At 48.3% G+C, this 5,800-nt stretch overlaps 1 pseudogene; it reads left to right on the top strand.

The window, feature by feature from the left end:
* The first annotated feature begins 1,973 nt into the window (after nucleotides 1-1,973).
* On the top strand, nucleotides 1,974-3,141 carry LOC115511055 (annotated as a pseudogene).
* The last annotated feature ends 2,659 nt before the right edge of the window (nucleotides 3,142-5,800 follow it).

Here is a 5,800-nt window from a genome sequence, read left to right as displayed (position 1 = left end):
GATTTCACGGTTCATGAATGAGAGCCCCGTGGCGAGTTGTGTGCTGACAGCTCAGAGCCTGCTTGGGATTCTCTCTCTTCCTCTCTCTCTCTGCCTCTCCCCCACTCCCTTGCTCACTCACTCTCTCTCAAAATAAGTAAACTTAAAAAACAAAAATAAAAAAGGGACTTTGTAAGATTTACATTACGGACAGCAATCGTGTTCTTCAACAAAACTGTCCAGGATGGTGCCGGGATGAAGAGACAGCTACACTGAGCCGCCAGGGTATTTTCTGTGTGCCAATGATCACGCGAAGAACTCCCATCCTGCCCTATGGAGGGAAGCTCAGGAGGCCGAAGCTCAGGATGCCAGAGCTCACACGGCACACTAGAGAACCTCGAGAATTTCCCCAGGAAGGCAACCCAGGGGCCACAGTCTCCAAGGGAGGGTATCTCTTAGGTTTTCCTGGTTTCCCAAAGGCTAATTCTTTTTGTGGTGTTTTCAGACACCTCCAAAGATCAACAAATTCCATGTTGACCGAACTGTCTAAGGTGGCTCAAGATTAGCAAATCCAGCTGTTCTCAATGTACCACCCACCTGGTATGCTTTCGGAAAAAGCCCCTACATCTCGGACCCATCCTAGACGAACTGCATTTTTTTTAAAGTGCCTGCAAGTGATCGAGTGTGCAGCCAAAGTGGAGAACCACCGCGCTTCTCCATTAAAGTTAAAGTTAGTTATTTGAAGAGGTTCTGATTGTACGAAGAGGGCAAAGGGCATTTGGGGATGAGCTCAGCGGAAGAAGCAAGGCGGCTCTGCCGGCTCCCCAGTGCCCGCACGTGCCTGCGTGCAACCCCGGGTTGTCCCCACACGGGCGACAGGGGCAGGCGCGCCGAGCTGCTTCACCTTCCTGAATGTCACCAGACCGCCTTGGACATTGGAAGATAAGTTTTTCAGGTCCCTGCTGTCACGTGAGGGAGGACAGAGAAGAGAGCTATGCGTGCCCCTTCCTCTTGTAGGCACTGCCTCTGTGCTCCTCTCTAGAACCAGAGAGAAGGATGCATGAGCCCAGCAAGCCCCAGGAACAGGAACGTGCTTTCTTGTCGCCAGTGCTGAGCTGTCCCATCTCTTTTTTGCTTCTCCACATTTACCAGTTTCCTCATCTTGCGGTTAGCCCCCTTCTGCTCCACGTCGGCACAATTACGTTCCTCGTCTCAGCATTTCAGCGCTCAGCCCGTGGCAGCCTCCACCTCTTCCTGTTCCCCATAGCGACTCCTTCTAGGGCTTGGATCACCACTATTGAGTGCTTCTCTGGGCCTACTCAGGGGCTTCTGTGGCTTCAGTTCAGGTCATATTAAGGGTGCTTCCAGGATTGGTTAGGACAACTGTATACCAGGAAAGTTCTTCCTTTTCCTCACATCACAAAGTCTCCATCGTTTGCAAAGATGCCCGAGCAAAGAGCCCAAATTGCAGAAAGGAAAAAAAAAAAAAAAAGTCACCCTTTGGAACTGGAGGGGCCACAACAGCTATAGCAAACCACATGGAACGCAAGGAGGGCCAAGTCCCACACTCCGTGTTGGCAACTGCCCGGCACTGCCACCCGGGGCTCTGGGCTCCCCCTTGGCAGGACAGCCTCCCACCTCCTCCATTTCTCCCTTAGATATGCAGTACTCGCTCTTTAATGCCCTGCATGGAAAACCACTGTAGAGTGAGGAAACTTCCAGAAACAAACTTCACCCACAATCTCAGGTACCCACATGACCTTCAGTGTCATTTGCTGAGGCTTTTAAAGGCATGTCTATCACCCCACTTATTTCCCCAATCTTTTTTTGTTCCCCACCTCCAGATCTACGTACTCCCTTCCGCACATTGTTAATTTCCTACCTCATTCACTGGACTCCGTCCCTTCATAGATGCTAATACCACTTACAACATCCTTTACTGTCTCCATCAATATCTGTCCATACCCTGTTTCTAGATCTAACTCAAACTTCACCTTCTCCAAGGAGATGGCTGTCTTACAACTAACTTCACTGCATTCTGACCATGTCTGTGTTGTATCTCCTACCCCGCCAGGCCCGGTTGTAGTGTATTGATTTTTACATTTGTTGACATGTTGATTAAGTAAGTAGTTTCGGTTGTTTCATATACACCCATTATGCTTCCTCAACTAGATTTCAAGTTCCCCAAAACCCAGGACTCATGGTCAGACACAAAAGAGCTGTGGCTATGAGAGATGAGATGTAGGCCTTGGGTTTGGGTTGGACCTCAGAGGGTCTGTACCTGGCCGGGATGCCGGTGTTACATGTGATTATGATGGATGAGACTGTATTCTATATGTAGACTACCATATCTTAAACATTCTCACCAGTCAGCATCCTTTCACGGCTCTTCAGAAATCTGGAAAAGTCATGTACCTGAGGAAGTTGAGAACCTATGTTTGGTGTTTGGTGAGAAACCTCAAAGAAGAAAAACATGCCAACACTACACAAATTACAATGCCCTGCACTGTGTTTCTAGGGCTTTCTCACTAACAGCTAATATTTAATGAGCACATACTGTATATGAGCCTATGAAATAGAAGGTGGGATAGAAAACAGACCTGGAAATTATCTGCTTAAAGAAGCTTACAGACCCTTCCTCAGGTGGCTGGGAAGATGGTGGACATTCAGACTGAGCGTGCCTACCAAAAGCAGCTGACCATCTTTCAAAATAAGAAGAGGATCCTGCTTAGAGAAATTGGCAAGGAGAAGTTTCCACAATACTACAAAAACAGTCTGGGCTTTTGAGATGCCCACGGAGGCCACTGAGGACACCTATAGTGACAAGAAATGCCCCTTTACTGGTAATGTCTCCATCTGAGGGCAGATTCTGTCTGGTGTGGTGGCCACGATGAAGATACAGAGGACCATTTTCATCCACTGAGACTACCTCCACTGCATCCCAAAGTACAACCGCTTCAAGAAACACCACAAGAACATATCCATGCACCCGTCCCTTTGCTTCAGAGACATCCATGTTGGCGACATTATCACAGTGGGTGAGTGCCAGCTCTCAAGCAAGACTGTGTGCTGCAATGTGCTCAAGGTCACCAAGGCCACTGGCATCAAGAAGCAACTCTGGAAGTTGTGAGACTAGACGCCTGCCCAAACCAAAGAAAATAATTTTCCCAGTCAAAAAAAAAAAAAAAAAAAAAAAGCTTACAGATGGCAGTGAATTAAACAGAAATGCTGACTTTAAAGAGAGACTATGTTAATTAAGTGCCTTTATTTGTATTATTTTTTTGAAGAAATGCATTTCTTTTTTTATATTTCATTTATTTATATTTAAATGTTTATTTTACTCTTGAGAGAGAAAAAGAGAGAGTGCAAGCAGGGGAGGGGCAGAGAGAGGGACACAGAGGATCCGAAGCAGGCTCCATGCTGTCAGCACAGAGCCCAATGCAGGTCTCAAACTCAGGAACTGTGAGATCATCACCTGAGCCAAAGTTAGACACTTAACCAACTGAGCCACCCAGGTGCCCCTATTTATTTATTTTTGAGAGAGAGCGTGAGAGCGTGAGAGCGTGAGTGGGGGAGGGGCAGAGAAGGAGGTGAGAGAGAATTCCATTCAAGCTCCACGTTGTCAAAACCCAATGTGAGGCTTGAACCCACAAACCTGAGCCAAAATCAAGAGTTGGTTGCTTAACTGACTGAGCCACCCAGGTGCCATAGTGTATTAAAAAAAATTTTTTTTTAATGTTTATTTTATTTTTGAGAGAGAGAGAGCAGGCATGCAAGCAGTGAAGAGGCAGAGAGAGAGGGAGACACAGAATCCAAAGCAGGTTCAAGATTCTGAGCTGTCAGCACAGAGCCCAACACAGGTTTAGAACCTACCATCCTCGAGATCGTGACCTGAGCCAGAGTCAGACACTTAACCGACTGAGCCACCCAGGTGCCCCTCAAGTGCATTTTAGTAGAGGTTCAAGGCACTAGGAGAGCCCAAAGGAGAAGACCCATTCAGTCTAGAGGCATGGTAAAGTAGACTGTAACAGTGATGGTCCCCAATGGGTCATGCCTCGTGGTGCACGTGCCCTTGTGTGTTGGGACAAATGGCACACATGACAGAAGCAGAGGCTTGGGAAATACTTGCACAGTAGGACTTGCTCTCTTGAAACACTGCCCTGTGACCATAATGTAAGGAAGCCAGTCTAGCCTATGAAGAGGCCACAGGGAGGAAAACGGAGACAGTCTCACTGTTGATTAGCTCCTACTGCCAGATGTGGAGTGAGGCCATCTAGGACATTCCAGTCCGGTTGATCTTACAGTTTAAGTGCAGCCACGTGAGGGGCCCTAGTGACACCAACAAAGGAGCCTCCCAGTTGACCCGTGAAGATGAGAGGAATAATAATTAAGACTCAAAGTTTGGAGTGATTTGTTTCGCACCAATAGATAGTGTACAGAAACTGGTACCTGGAAGGAATTAGCACCTTAACAAAAATATGAAACGTGTAGTATTGGCTTTGGATTGTGTGGCAAAGGAAGGCTGGGAGGGGGGGCAGGAGGTTTTGGGGGAAATCTACTGCAGGAGGGGAAAGGCGGCACCTGTGTCTTCTAGCAGCGAAACGGCCCCAGCAGGAATTTAGAAGGTAGAAAACTGGCCTAATAAGCTTATGATTCCGACTCGGGGAATTGCCAGGCAGAATGTTAAAAGCGTAAATTGTCTTTTTTAGCAGCTTTTGCCATAAGGGACAGCAAGGAGGAACTGTTCAGCATCCCAGCAGAATTTAGAAGGAAGACGGGAGGTGTGGGGTGTGCTGGCTACCAGAGTCAAGTGTTTCGTATTTCTAGTCTCTCTAACCCACAGGAGTCTCCAAGGAAGACATGGATGGCTTCAGGGTAAAGACCAAATCAAGTTTGAGGCTGTGACTCTTTGTTAAGACCTCAGAAAGATATAAGGTGGTGCTAGTAGCACTCTCTGGAAAAGGAGCTTCTAAGAATCTTGAGGTCATTTGCCCTGTGGCTCTCTGACATGCTGCCCAAAGTGGAGGGAGGACCATCTCTAAAATAATTGTGGGAATGGCTTTTGTCTAACAAAGTAGACTCTTCTCTGACAGATTAAAAAAAAAAAAAAAAAAAGCCGACATCGTTTTAGGGGAGTCCTCGGACAGGGAGAGTTCAAAGTGAAAAAAGCCTCCCTCCCCCCTCAGCTCCACACGATCTAAGGGCAGAAAGAGCTACTCAGCTGCAGACACAGTTCTTACAGACCCGGAAGAGTATCTCCGGAGCGAAGAGGCAGAGAACAATCGACTGAGGAATCACTCCCAGCGAGCTAGCAGGGCCCTGGCGCACGAGCATCCTTCCCTCCAAAGTAGAGAGCCTCGACAACACGGATCCTGCTCGGTTCAGAATTGCCCAGTCACTGTGTGTCTCCCTCCACTCCCTCCTGGGACCTGAGTGTTTACCAAGGTCCTCAGGCCCTCTCTCACCACTGTGAGATGTGAGGTGAGGAGGTGATTCTCTTTTTAGTTCACCGTCCTTGACCCAAGGGGACCCAGGGAGGAGCTGCAAGCGAGGAGCCTTGCACAAACCGGAATCTGATTGGATCCGGAGGCCCTCCTCTGTGAGCCTGGGCCCCTGATTGGATGAGGCGTGTGGGCACCGGGAAGAGTGAGGGCATCCCATGTGCAAGGGATGTGAGCCATTTGTTAGAGGAGTGGTCCTCTTAAGCATGCCTCCCAGTATACCCACTAGGTATCTCCCAGTATCCCCGCTGTGTGTGTCTCCCTCCCCCATAGACTTTCAGTGCGGCCTTGGGATTTGCTTTGGCCAGTGGGACAATGAT

The sequence above is a fragment of the Lynx canadensis genome, chromosome A3 (assembly GCF_007474595.2).
Source record: "Lynx canadensis isolate LIC74 chromosome A3, mLynCan4.pri.v2, whole genome shotgun sequence".
Classification (NCBI taxonomy): Eukaryota; Metazoa; Chordata; class Mammalia; order Carnivora; family Felidae; genus Lynx; species Lynx canadensis.
The sequence above is the reverse complement of the archived record's forward strand: the minus strand, read 5'-3'. Positions and strand labels throughout refer to the sequence as shown.